The sequence below is a fragment of the Oryctolagus cuniculus genome, chromosome 15, assembly GCF_051225735.1.
Source record: "Oryctolagus cuniculus isolate XC-2025 breed Fujian yellow rabbit chromosome 15, ASM5122573v1, whole genome shotgun sequence".
NCBI lineage: Eukaryota > Metazoa > Chordata > Mammalia > Lagomorpha > Leporidae > Oryctolagus > Oryctolagus cuniculus.
This window is the reverse complement of record NC_142881.1, coordinates 45200549-45216064: the sequence shown is the minus strand read 5'-3', so window position 1 is coordinate 45216064 and position 15516 is coordinate 45200549.

Genomic DNA, 15516 nt, shown 5'->3' with positions numbered 1-15516 from the left:
TCCAATGCCCCCCTGCCTACTGCTTCTTGTGATAGCAGTTGAGTCACAAGTCACAGATCTGCACATCTTCCTCATTCCTTTGTATTCTGCTTTCTCATTCCTTTGTATTCTGCCTTGCTTCTCACACACTGCAATCTGCTCTCCCAAGATGTAACTCAAGTGAAAGCAACAGTAATAATGTGAGATATCATTTAGTAAGTACATTGTGCTCTACTAAGTGTTTTCAGATCCTGCTTACGGAGTTCTGCTGGTGAGTGACCATCCTCCAGACAACAGGAGGATTATTTGTGAGATAGATGTGAATGGTCCATAACAACTCCTGAACCATAGAGTTGTAAGGGAATCTGATAATCCCTGTAGCTGCAGCCACACAATTTTTCAGGGCCAATATTCTGGCCCTGAAAAGTGTGGGATGCATTTGTTCTTACCCTTCCTACACTAGAGACAGAGCCTCTAGAGAGAAAAGTCAAGTCAAAAGTATCTGTATTAAAAATTCCTGTCTTCCAGCTCTCTGCTGTGGCCAGGGAGTGCAGTGGAGGATGGCCCAAGTGCTTGGGCCCTGCACCCCAAGGGAGACCAGGATAAGTACCTGGCTCCTGCCATCGGATCAGCATGGTGCGCCGGCCACAGCGCGCCGGCCGCGGCGGCCATTGGAGGGTGAACCAACAGCAAAGGAAGACCTTTCTCTCTGTCTCTCTCTCTCACTGTCCACTCTGCCTGTCAAAAAATTAAAAAATAAATAAAAATAAAAATAAAAAAAATTCCTGTCTTGATTCCTCCTAGCCTTTTCCCTTTAAGTAGTAGAGGACATGCCTGTGAAGACAAAAGCACTTGCTTTGAGATTTGTTGACCACTCCTTCTCATGTGTGATAATGTCTGTCTGGCATTGTTGGTAACCCAAAACATCAGGTTAAAAAGATGCTGTTTCCCTTCCGACCTCATTTCCTCCTTCCCCTCCTTCCTTTATTTCTTTCCCTTTCTCCTCCGTCCACATTCTTCCTCTAACCCTACAGAAGCATGAGTGTGCATGTGTGTACACCTGTGGATATCTAATTGAGTTCATGGAATTGACGCCACAGATATTTTTGCCTGGCACTAGCATGAACCCAGAGAAATATATTGCAAAGAGAGGAATGTGTTCTTGGTGCCATCACGTCATCTAGTACTCCCTCATGGTGCCTGGTATCCCTTCCTGCTGCATCCCTGATGAGCAAGGCACTTGTCCTGCTTCCTTGGCTAGCCTTGCTTCAACACTCTCCACCTATTGCTCATTTAATCATTAGTTACTGAGTTTATACTTGGTGGCAATATTGCACTGAACTGCCATTCCTCAGAAACCATTTTATCTTCCATATTCATGATTCTTTAGGTGAATCCTACCCCCACAGTGACCCAGGAGATGCTTTTTAGAGGAGGAGAGAACCTGATGGTCAAATAAGGTTGCAATCAAATGTAGTAGATCAAACCAGTCTGATTCCTGGTTAAAAAATAAAAACAAAAACTGATAAAGATCTTACTGCCAGAATTTGGGAGTTTCAATATTAGTTGTATATTAGATCTTATTAGGAATTATTATTATGGTTTTCAAGTGCGATCATTATGATACAGTAATACAGATGAAAAGTCCTTATTTTTAGGCAGTGTATACCACATTTAAAGGTATAGTATTTCAAGTATTTTGATGCTTAAAATTTTCTTTCAAATAGTTTGAATAACAATAAGTTAATTTATCATTTATATCTAAAACTAATATCTATATTATATATTTAATATATATTATATATAACATATTATATATTATATATCTAACATATCTAAAACTAAATATGCTATAATATATTTACATAAACAACATATAGCTCAGGAAATAATGCTTATTATATGTTTTGATATTATATATACATATTTATCATATAACACAAGCTTATAAGTGTTATAAATCAGGTATTAATATAAAACACATAAAGTATTATATTTAAATCAATATTTTGTTATACATGTAATACATTTATGTATATATAAGTTTATATATTCTATATTTTACATATAATAAATCTAAATAGTATTTTATACCAAAATATATGTTGTTTTATAAACATATTAGTTAATACACAGTGCAAATACTCAGCATTGCTGTGAGGCTTCAGTAAAGACATTTCTATTTTTTTTTAATATTTAGTCACTTATTTATTTGAAAGGCAGAGCGTCAGAGTAAGGGAGAGGCAGAGGACTTCCTTCTGCTGGCTCCCTCCCCAAATGGCCACCAACAGCCAGGACTGGGCCAGACTAAAACCTGGAGCCAGGAACTCCATCTGGGTATCCCACATGGGTGGAAGCAGCTTAAGCACTTGTGACATCTTCCACTGCCTTCCCAGGCGCATAAGAAACTGGAACTGGTACTCTGAAATGGGGTGCCAGGGTCCTGAGCAAGGGCTTAACCAGCTGTAGCACAAGAGCTGCCTATTTGTTGTCTGAAATATATCTAACCATTCTGTTTTACGCTAAGATATTTGAAAGTAGGTTGCCTGCTTGGTTCAGACCAATTTTGGGCAGTAAGCATTTTTGGGTTCTGGGGAAACAATTTGGAAAATATGGTAATTAACAGGAAAATATTTGTTCGTGGATAATTAAGAGTTCACTTTTAAGAAAAGAAAATGCCCTTACCCACTAGACTTTCGGAAGCAGGAAAGACCAATTTGTGAAAGGTGGGGGAGGGAACATGCTGCTCCTAGACCAATTTGGGGACTTCGAGGCTTGCACAGGAAGTACCTCGCTGCTTACCGCACCCCTTAAACCACTGCTTACAGGGAACGCACTACTAATTGCAGAGTGGCAAGGGTTGGGAATGCATGATGAAAAGGTTTGTTTTTGGAAAGAAACTTCCCTATTTCACTTAAGTTGTTGTGAGAGATGTTTCTAATGCAGGCAAATGAGCCAGGCAAAGGCTTCAAACATCTCGTACTAAAAGCAGAATTCAAATATTAGCTGGACAGCCTAAAGAAATGCAAACACAAGCCATGGCATAGAAGGCATGCATAACAGTGATTCCTTGACACCTCTCACAATCAGAGAAAGCAGGGGGACTGAATGGGAACTGGGTAAGTAGGGTGCTGCTATTTCACATTTTTCCCCTTTTAGGACAAAGAGGCTGAGACTGTAACTCCTTTTGGAACAGTGAAGATTCAGCAGTCCCTCTCCTGGAGATTGTGGCAAATTATATGATTGAGTCAATGACCTTTTCCCCCAGTTCATGAGATGGGGATAATAATATCAGCTTAGTTCAGCGAGTCTTCGAGTCCCTGAGAAAAGGTAACTCTAAACTGCTTGGTAAATACGAAACACTACTATATAAATGCTTAATAATAGTCTTGCGCACCAGAGGGCTCCCAGCCCCCCTACCAGTGCAAGCTTATTAAGGAGTTCCTGTTTAGTTCTGAATAATTCTTAAAAAAAAAATTCCCCTTAAGCAAAACAAGAAAGTATGGGTGGGAAAACAGCAAGCGCACCCGCACTCACAGATTTGTTTCATCATTCAGGAAGCTGGAATCCAGGAGTTGGGCTCCATCCTTCCTCCTGATTGCTGCTCTTTCTAAAACACAACTGAACTGAACTCCAAGAGGTGTCCTACAGGCCCAGGAGAAACAAAGTCATGGAGGCCCCGGGTGCAGGACTACCCTGAAATCCCTTACACCCAGAGAAAGGAAGCTAATTGAATGGGATGGAACCAAAGCACCTTAGGCAGAGATGGCACATAGAAAGAGACCCAAATCTTTATGAAAACATGTATATGAAATCTCTACTTACTGAGTAGGGACTGGGAATTACATTCAGCATCTTTGTAAGTTATGTTTTAATCCTTAGGTCTGCTTTTTGTAGAAGACATTATGTCTCTCTTTACGGATGGAAAAACTGAGACTTTGGGCAGCCATGCTTTACCCAAGTTCACGTAAGTGATATGCTTGGAAGTGATTACAGGTATTTTGTCTGCAAAGACTTTCCTTGTATCAGAATACAAATCCAACCAAGGGTCTTCCTTTAGGCTTTTATTTATAATGAAGTATTTAACATTCTTACATTTTCAAATAAGCCTCTTAGGGATACACAGTAAATATTTCTGGGTGAATATATTATGAACAAGCATGGTTGTCAATTAAGTAGACAACTGATTACTTTAGTTTTTTAAATGATGGAATCAACCCAGAGGCCCATCAATTGATGACTGGATAAAGAAAATGTAGTATATATACACTATGGAATATTACTCAGCCATAAAAAAGAAGGAAATCCTTTCTTTTGCAACAAAATGGATGTAATTGGAAACCATTATGCTTAGTGAAATAAGCCAGTCTCAAAAATATCACGTTTTCTCTGATATGTGATAGTTAATATAGAATACAAAAAATGTGTAGAAATGAAATGGACATTTTAGGGTATGAATGTCATTTTTAGCCCTTGTTTATACTCCGGTGGAACTGTGGCTTTCCTACTTTTTACCTGTTGAATATTATGATTAGTGGTGTATTAAGTCTGTGAATATAGAATGGATTAAACTTGTATCGTTGCAAAAACTGATGAACAGCGGGGAGGAAGAGCAGAAGAATGAGGGGGAGAGTGAGGAGTGTGGCTGGCTGTCTTCTTGGAATTGTACCTATGGAAAGCATGAAATCTTTGCATTTATATTAATAAAAACTTAAAAATAAATGATAGCAATCTCTAAATGTTTTCTATGATCATTAAATATTAAATGAGCTTATGTCAACTGTATACTATTTTATATATCATGAAAATGAGCATTTTATGAGAAATAACACAGAGAACATACAGTATTTGCTCTCCAGAGATGTCCACAATCTGAAAGATATATTCAAAAAGAGTAAAAATGTGGAGCTCTAGTTCTAAAACATAATGTCAGTCAATTATCTGAGTCATCATATCTTACAGAGAATCTAACCAAAACACCAAGCAAAGATTGCTCCCATTTGCTTGCAGATATTAAATCAACATATTTAAATGTCCGGAAAGCAAGAATTTCTTTACTTGCATTTTCCTGTGTTTTTTTCCATTCAGTAGATGAGTGATCAAACTGGAAGAGGGAGGAGGGAGTTGAAATCTGAGATGCAAGGAGAGCATGAAACTTAGAAACTGAGTGTAATCTTATGCACCCAGGTGAATCACAGCCAAACCATAGAGAAGTGTAGACGACTGCTGAGAGCAGATGTCACGTTTTTGTAAATAGTGAATTCTTGAAACTTCAAATAACGAATTTTATACAATTCAAAGAAAAAAATTCTCAAACAGCCAGTTAAATCAATGATTTATGATAGCTCACAAGGAGCAGATATGGATTCACTAATAAAACATCATACAAGAAAATAGCTCATGATTATTCACTATGATTACTAGACATTATTAATTAACAAATGATTGACATAATTGATGATTATAGGAAATGTGCCATCATATTGAATTTGTATTTCAATAAAACAATGACCAAATCCTAACGTTATTTTTCTGGGATGCTGCAGATACCTAATTACTGAGGCACTAGAATGTCTGTATTATCTCATGGTTCCATATTCATACTCTCTGGCCAGAAGCACATGGTGAGAGGGGTCAGAGAGCTAGCACCCCAGCTGTGGGAGCCAGCCCTGCCCCCTACCTCAAAGACTGAGAAAAGGTGCCCTTTCTTCCAGGCAGTTCACTGCCATCTGTGGGAAAATAGAATAACTGTGGGAGTCTCTGACCACGGAGGACGCCTCCTGGGACTGTGCATACAACCGGCCTCTTGCACACAACCAGAAGCATTAACAATTGTGTGTCACTTCCATCAGCCGTTGTATATTTATCTCATCCTTCAAACTATTTACTAAATAAACACATTAACTTTTTTTCCTTATCTAGTTCAGAGAATCCCAAACTATTCATTTTCCAAGTCTTTTAATATGTGTAGATTTATTTATACATAGGATTATACAAACTGTACTAATATACACAGTATAAAACATCAAAGTGGAGATGTAAAATGAAAAATAAACATAAAAACAAATTCTAGTATTTCCTTCCCACATCCTATTTTGAAAGCTACTGATTTAGATGCTCCAAACCCCAAATGACTGGGGAAGGGTGATTCTTGTTCCTAAAACAGTATTTTTTTTTTACTATCACCCTGTCTGAACATGTGTCAGGGTGTGGAGGTAAAAGTATATGCTCACCCAAGTGACAGTGTACAGGTGAGGTGAGCATTCAGGAGCTATACAATATGTGGTTTTTCTTAGAATATCTTATTTGCCAATCTGTAGGTGTTTCCCTAGTGGGAGTCACATTAGCAAACAACACGAATAAATGTTGCAGTTATTCATGTTCAGATTTTGGACATGGCCTTGTCTCTGAAAAGCATGCTATTGATTAACAACCTATCCCACTGAGAGAGTTACACTGCTGGTCTCACAGATGACTCCCTACTCTGAGGTGCCCAAAAAATATATAATCTGTCACTTGTGAGCCATTTCTTCTCATCTGTGCCGCACAAGGATGGTCAGAAAAGTAGGCTGCAGATAATGATGGCTTGGGTTTCCTAACATCCTGTTATCCCTAGCTTACCAGGAGTGCAGGAAAAAGGGCTCTATGGTTCATTCCACTCTCTCAAGATCAGTATAAAATGCAAGCCACTCTAAATCACTGGGGTAAACAGTGGAGTGAACAGTTTTATATTTTACCTGGATCTTTTTTTGAATAACGGCACGGTTAACATGTGTATGATGGAGTCAGACTGCCTAGAATTGAATCCTCTCTCTGTCATTTAACAAGCTGTGTGACCTTGAATGTTGAAGTTATTTAAATTCCTGAAGCTTCACTTTTCTTTTTCAATAAAATGAGGAATGTTAATATTGCAAGACCAACCCCACAGGGTTGTCGCAAGTCCTAAATGTGGGGATGAATAGAATGTACATCCTATAATGACCAGTGCAATAGTTAAAGTCCATATCTAAGAGCTATTCATATTAGTATAGTTGTAGATGCATAATCTCTTATCCAGAATCCTTGGGGCCAGATGTTTTCTGAATTCACTATTTTCTAGATATTAGAAGGACAATAGAGTACATATAGAGTATATTACAAAAGCCCCCAGCAGGGTATGTGTGGGAGCAGGTTTCTCCATAAAATCAGTGATTAGCTTTGTTTATTTTGGAACTTCAGAGAAAAGACTGTTGATCTATATTGCTATCCTCTTAAATTTATATAGTCAAACTATAACAATACCCATTCTCCTCTCAGATTTTTCCATAGTATCTTAAACCTTTTAAAGCATTCTGGTAGCTTTGCTTTCTGTTGCATTTCCATTACTTGCTTGATAAGAATGGTCTGGCCCACTTATTAAAAATAAACACTTGGGGGAAGGCACTTTGGTGCTGTGGACTGAGCCATCATTCCAGATACCCTTATCCCACATCGAGTGCAAGTTCAAATCCTGGCTCCTCCACTTCCAATCCAACTTCCTGGTAATGAACTTGGGAAGCAGTAGATGAAGGCCCCAATTCCTGGGTTCCTGCCACCTAGGTAGAAGACCTGGGTGGAGTTCTTGGCTCCTGGCTTCAGCCTAGCCCAGCTCAAATCATTGCAGTTATTTAGGGAATGAACAAGCAGATGGAAGATCTTTCTTACCCACACCCTGTCACTCTATCAAACAAATACGTAAATAATCATTAGACAAACAAAACAAAACCAACAAATTCCAAGGCATGTCTTAAGACAACTTTTAATTAAGTGGATGTGAGAGCCTAAAATTTTAATGTTTAGACTGATACTTCCCAGACAATTCTTATCAATATTTGGAAAACTCTGCATTATCACACACCCTATTGGCAGCCCACTCGCCAGCTCCTTTTACATAGTCTGGAGCCTCAGGACATGTGGCTCCATCAGGATTCCCCCATGGGTACGGAACATGAGCTCTTCCATCTCAGCCTGTTTGCTACCACGGTGACTGGCCAACCCAAGTAGACGTTCCTTTTGTTCTGAAATCTGTTTGTAGAGATTCTAGCTGCTTCCTCCAGGCCTAGACTTTAGTCTCACCCTTGCCCTTTCATCCTTGGCAGGTTCCTGGCAGACTTCTGCCATCCTTTCTCCAATTACCTGCCCCAGCTTATCCATCTTATGGATAAACTCAAGACACCTGAGTGCACACTAAGTCTACACAGTGGTCTCAAGACTATTGGAAAGGATGTGCCTCTATGGAAGTTTACAGTAGTCTTCAGCAAGGCTCTGATGTAGACTTTACCCTTTTTCTGTGGAATGAATGGGTTATAAACTCCTAGATGACACAGATCTCAAGGACATGATGAGTAATTATCTCTGAGAAGATAAGATACTGCACAATGTCTTCAAGATGAAACTTGTAAGAGGTGATTGTAAGTCTCTGTGAATTCAGGGGAAAAATTCACAAGAAACAGGAAAGACTCAATTTGAAAATCCAAATGAATAAAAGTGTTTAGTAGACACCTATGAGAAATCAAAGATAGGCCTCAAATTACCTACAGTTAAAGCAGATAGACTTCTCCACACTATGATTTAAATAGAATTATTCTATGGGAAAAACATATACTCAAACATATATATTTGTTTTTCTACACTGAATAATAAAGTAACTGAAAAAAGCAAATAATATTTTTAAAAACAATTATTTTGAAACAATTTCAGAATTACAGAAAATTCTTTTTTTAACTTTTATATAGTAAATATAAATTTCCAAAGTACAGTTTATGGATTACAACGACTTCGCCCCCCCCCCAATAACTTCCCTCCCACCCGCACCCCTCCCATCTCCCACTCCCTCTCCCATTCTATTCACATCAAGATTCATTTTCAATTATCTTTATATACAGAAGATCAATTCAGTATATATTAAGTAAAGATTTCATCAGTTTGCACCCATACAGAAACACAAAGTGTAAAATACTGTTTCAGTACTAGTTATAGCATTACTTCACATTGGACAACACATTAAGGACAGAGATCCCACATGAGGAGTAAGTACACAGTGAATCCTGTTGTTGACTTAACAATTTGACACTCAAGTTTATGGCGTCAGTAATCTCCCTAGGCTCTAGTCATGAGTTGCCAAGACTATGGAAGCCTTTTGAGTTCGCCGACTTCGATCTTATTCAGACAGGGTCATAGCCAAAGTGGAAGTTCTCTTCTCCCTTCAGAGAAAGGTACCTCCTTCTTTGATGGCCTGTTCTTTCCACTGGGATCTCACTCACAGAGATCTTTCAGTTAGGATTTTTTTTTTTTTTTTTTTGGCCAGAGTGTCTTGGCTTTCCATGCCTAAAATACTCTCATGGGCTCTTCAGCCAGATCCGAATGCCTTAAGGGCTGATTCTGAGGCCAGAGTGCTGTTTAAGACATCTGCCATTCTATGAGTCTGCTGTGTATCCCGCTTCGCATGTTGGATCGTTCTCTCCCTTTTTTATTCTATCATTTAGTATTAGCAGACACTAGTCTTGTTTGTGTGATCCCTTTGTCTCTTAGACCTATCAATGTGATCAATTGTGAACTGAAATTGATCACTTGGACTAGTGAGATGGCATTGGTACATGCCACCTTGATGGGATTGTACTGGAATCCCCTGGCACACAAAATTCTTAAGAAGAATGTAGAGGAATCTACATTCTCTGTTTCCATACATACCTATTACATACATTGTATAACATGAATTCTATATTTTATCTTATAATGTGTATCATATGATATATACTATTATAGACAACATATTATAGATAACATATATTATATATAACATAATTTATAGTTAAACATTATATAGAGTAGTCACATTATATATAATGCATGTTGTTTTCTGATCCATGAAATGGTACATCATGTTTTTTTTGCAAACAAAATGATTATGACTTCTTCCAGCAAACTTCCTGCTGGATGGAAGCAGGCAGAGGAGCTGGAATAATGGAGAAATAATAATAATGGAGAAATGTTTGAAAACATTAATCTTCAGTACATGGTAACTGAGGGAGGAAATGCAACCAGTTAGCTCCTGCAAAAACAACCCATTCCTATAGCTGATTGAATCCGAATTTTAAAAAGAACTGAAAATGTAAAGTGAAATCCTAACACTGTTGAGTCAACTTCATATGAAAGAAATCTGAATCTAAAGGTTGTGGGGAACTCTTCAGAAAACAAGAGAGAGAGAGAGAGTCTTTATTTTCCAGCTAAAACAAAAGTAATATTTCTTCAGGTGCCCAGAGAACAGAAAAGTAAAGATATCTGGACTCAAGTTATTGATTATTTTAAATGTATTAGATAAACTTCTCTTCCTTGTTCTTAATGTTCTCTCTTTTCAAAATGTGTACTCATATATCACAAAGGTCCCTTATTTATTGCTCACATTTTTACTTCTGCTTTCTTTATAAATGCATGTTCTGTGTTACATGCTGGGGTTGGGGTGGGGTGTCCAGTTGAACCTGTTAACCTGTTAAAGATGGAATGCAGTGTGTTTTAAAGTACTTAACAATAGTCCCATTAAAAGTCACTTCAAAATGTGGAAATGTAGGTGCCGAAAAGATAAAACCACGAGCTGCCAAATTTGCAATTTAAAAAAGGCAAATTCAAGATGTGTCAGATGTCACAGAGCTACTGCTGGGGACCAATTTCAGAGATAAAAGATAAAAGGCCAGCAATCCACTTTCCCCCCAGCAGTTCAATGAAAGCTGTTTGATTTCTATTGCTTCATCAGGTAACTACAAAGTAGTTTCCTCCGCGTTTTTTTGTGGATTCTAAAATATCAGACTGTGGAATGAGAAAGGTTTGTTTGAATATGATAAAGGGGATCTAAAAACTCTTCTGCTGGGTTCTGACACAGAGCTACGGACAAACTCCAAGGAGTCACACCTGGACTCGAAACACTCACACACCAAGCATAAGGCACAACACTTGAGAATTGGCATGACCTACATGAATTTGCCACTTTTTCCGTGCCCTAATTCTTTGTCAAATTCTCTTTTGTCCTTACTGGTTTCCATTTACAAGCCGATTATTGAAGTGCTTCGATTTTTGTTTTCGTCTGGGTGTATTTAAGATTCTGAGTCACATTAAGATGTGCAAAACGAAATGATTCCCCTAGGAGTTTTCTGGTAACCAAGAATTATCTTTGCAGATCACTTTTAATTATTCAATTGTCAACACCATCCTTGTCTGTGAATTGCTTAGTTAACGTTTATCTTCCAGAAAACATCCTGAAATCCTTACCATGGTATTCACTAAAATCATCTGTCAAAGTGTATCCTGTTCCTTTAGACAAAATGAGCTCCACATAAAAACAACAGATGCAGCATCCGAAGTTTGCATCCTGAGAGACAGTCTTGGTTGGAGACAGATGGAAAAGTTGTAAACAAGCCTGCAAATTGCTTTGGTGGACACTGATTCACTTTGAAGATTTCACTGAATCTTTCTGACTAGTAAGCCCCTCATGGCACAAGAAAGCGAGTTTACCATGCAAACCTTAACCAGATACTAGCCACAATGGAGAGACCTGAACAAATTTAGATGTGTAGTTCAGATAATTCCCTTGAAACTTCAGGTAATTGCCTAAAGCTTATTTAAATCTATAGAGAGACTTTACCCTCTTCTTCACCCTTCTCATCTTTTCTTCTTTCTTCCATAATCCTCCCCACCCCACTCTGATCTTTTTTGTCATTCTCCAGATCACCCTACTTTAAATCTCTGTTTTATCCTGAATTTCCACCTCACTTTTGAAAAGACCCTTCCTCGCTGGCAAATTCCTGAAGTCAGATTATAATGGATTTGCTTGTCATGTTCTCCCCTCCTATGCATCCAGTGTTTCCAAAAGCCAAAACCAAACCAAACCAAAACAAAACAAAACAAAACAAATAAAACAATTTTTTCCCCTTGACTCTTTGGAAACTTTATTAGGTTTCCAGAAAACCTAATTTTTTTTCTTGAACAAAGATACAAATTACAAGGTGTAAGTCAAAGCACCTACCTTCCAAATGTTGCTATAAAAAGAAAAAAATATATTGATTGGCCAAAGGAAATGTTCACAACTACCTGTAAATCTAAGACATTTGTCTTGTCACTGTTTCAAAATGTCAAATGAGTAACTGAAGCATTGTTCAGGATTCACATTCAAATAACAATATTCTTCACGTTTAACTTTCTGAAATAACTTACAGTTGGTTTGGGGTGAGGGGAGCAAGATCCTTTGATCTTTCTGTTCAAAAACAGCCACCAAGCCCTTGGAAAACAGGAGATAAGAGTCTTAGCCTTCCGATAAAAGGAAACACGTTTTAATCAGACTCAGAAACTCTCTCTTGATAAAAGGTGGTTGAACTGTCCTCCTGAAGAATTACTGAATCTTTGTGTGACTTAAACAAGCAAAGTTCCTGGGATTTCGGCTCAGACAGTGCGGTCTGTTTGACTATCAGCAAATAGCTTACCGTTAAACCTGTAAGGGCAATACTGCGTCATATGATTCATTTTTTCAAAAAGCAGTGATTGAGTTTCAATTAAGCACAAATCAAACCCTCTCTTAAAATAATATTTAACCTCCTAGCAGGAGTAAAGAATTTTCAGAAATAAGTATAATGTGCAGTAGAAAACTGCACATATCCTAACAAGGATAGATGGATAGCAGTGGACTACAGGGGAGAGAAGATCACATTGAATAGAGACAAAGGCTTCTCAGAAGAGATGGCCTAGAAGCGGGATTTGGAAGAAATGGGTAGGATTTAAGCATCTAGGAGTGAGAGAGATGTAAACTAAGTTGCTAGCTTGACCTGGAAAGCATAATACATATTAGAAATGAACGTATTTAGATTCACTCGTACACAGAGTAATTAATGGAAAGTAGATAGTGAAAGTTAACATCAGATGCGAATAAATTGCAATGGATCCTGAAGGTTGCAGATGGGAAAACCTTAAATGTCAAGCTGGAGAATTTGAATGGACTCAGCATGGAACCAGCAAAAACTTATGAGAGTCCACTAATTTCCAATAAATTTTTGACAATGGGGTAAGATGGTCTTTTCAACAAATTACTGAGACAATTGGATAACAGCATGCAAAAAGATGAATTAGACCTTTGTCCCACTCCACATTCAAAAAATTAGTTCAAAGTGAATAATAGAACTCTATATAAGGATTAAAACTACAAAACTTCTAGAAGAAAACTTTCATGACCTTGGCTAGGCAAAGAATTCTTTAGAAAATGCAAAATACATAATTTTTTAAAATTATAAATAGGACATAATCAAAATTAAAATTTTTAAATTTAATGTTGAAAGAATCAAAGGGAAAAAGAGAAGTCAAAAAAATACACTGGGGGCAGGCATTATGGAGCAATAGGTTAAGACTCTCCCTGGTACACCTGAATCCCATACCTGAGTGCATGGTTCAAGTCCCAGCTATTCCATGCCTCTGACCTAGCTTCCTGCTGATGCACCTGGAGTCAGTGCATGTCGGCCAAGTACCTGGGTTCTTGCCACTCATGTGGGAGACCCCAAATGGAGTTCCTGCATCCTGGCTTCAGCTTTGCCCAGCCCCAGCCATTGTGGAAATTTGGAGAGTAAACCAGAAGATGAGAGATTTTTCTCTGTGTGTGTGTGTGTGTGTTTCCCTTTCACTCTTCCTTCCAAAAAAAATCTTTAAAAAATAATTCTTAAAAGACAAATAGTAGGAGAAAATATATACAAATTATAAATCTAATAGAGGACTTGTATCCAGTATAAATAGTGGACTCTTGCAACTCAATTATGAAACAACAGCTCAATTTTTAGAAATGGGGAGGGAAATTAATATACAAATGGTAAGAAGTACATAAAAGACACTCAACCTCATTAATAATTAGGAAAAGCAAATTAAACCACAATGAGATGCTACTACACACTTATTAAAATGGCTATAATGAAAAGACAATAACATACATTGATGAGGATATAGACAAAATTCTTACACATTACTGGAGTAGATATAGAACAGTACAACCACTTTGGGTAACAGTCTGGCAATTTAAATAGTAAAAATAGTTACCATATCATTCCACTTCTAGGTATATTTCCAAGAAAAATGAAAGCATATGTTGGGGCCGGCACTGTGGCATAGAGGGTAAAGCTGCTTCCTGCAGTGCCAGCATCCCATATGGGTGAAGGTTCAAGACCCTGCTGCTCTACTTCTGATCCAGCTCTCTGCTAGGGCCTAGGAAAGCAGTGGAAGATGGCCCAAGTCCTTGGGCCCCTGTATCAGTATGGGAGACCCAGAAGAAGCTCCTGGCTCCTGCCTTCAGATCGGCATAGCTCCAGCCATTGCCGCCAATTGGGGAGTGAACCAGTGGAAGGAAGACCTTTCTGTCTGTCTCTCCCTCTCACTGTCTGTCACTCTACCTCTCAAATAAATAAAATTTTTAAAAAAATGAAATTGCAGAAACAAATAACATTTGTCACACATCTACTATGGATTTGTTGATGAAGATTCCAGATAACTAACTAACTAAATAAACAATCATTTTGTGAAGATTTTCAAGACTCTTGGTAAGGAGATGAAATAAAATTATATATAACAATATGAAAATTATATAGGACATGATTATATACATACTGTTATTGTAATTTACAAATTGAAAAACTAATGACAATGTTCTTTCCTCATGCAATTTTTTTAAAGATTTATTTGTTTATTTGAAAGTCAGAGTTACACAGAGAGAGGAGAGGCAGAGAGAGAATGAATTCTTCCGTCCGCTGGTTCACTCCCCATCGGCCACATCAGCAGAGCTGAGCCCATCCGAAGCCAGGAGCCAGGAGCTTTCTCCAAGTCTCCAATGTGGGTGCAGGGGCCCAAGGACTTGGGCCATCTTCTTCTACTGCTTTCCCAGGCCACAGAAGAGAGCTGGATCTGAAGTGGAGCAACCAAGACTTGAACCGATGCCCATATGGGATGCCAGCACTGCAGACAGCACCTTTACCCACTATGCCACAGCGCCGGCCCCGTAGGGAAACTTTTAACAGCTGTCCAAGTAAGTGGGAGGTCAGAGCTGAGAGCAGGTGTGGGGATGAAGAGGAAGGATGAGATGGAAGAGCTTAAGAAGCAGAATTGAGAAAGTATCTGAGTCATTACAGAAGTAGGATCAGGTCAAAGATGGTTACCGATTGTTAAGACCCATAATTCAGAATAGTTTCTTCTTTGGAAAGGGAAGAAGCAGAAAAATTATATATCTTCAGTTATTTGTGCTTTCTAAACACATTTTGCTCTATAAAAGAGCTGGTAGCTTAATAAAAACTCAGTCCTTTATATCTAGCTTACTTCACATTTCCCTTATAGTATCTTCTCTTCTTTCCAAATAAAATGAATATTTTATTTATTCCAAATAAATATTCCAAATAAAATAAAATTAAAATAGTCATCAAATTGCTACTCTCTGGCAGATGGAAAATGTGATGTTACATGGCTTGTAGTGGCTATCATCTTCTGTATAATTAATTTTATTTTATTTTC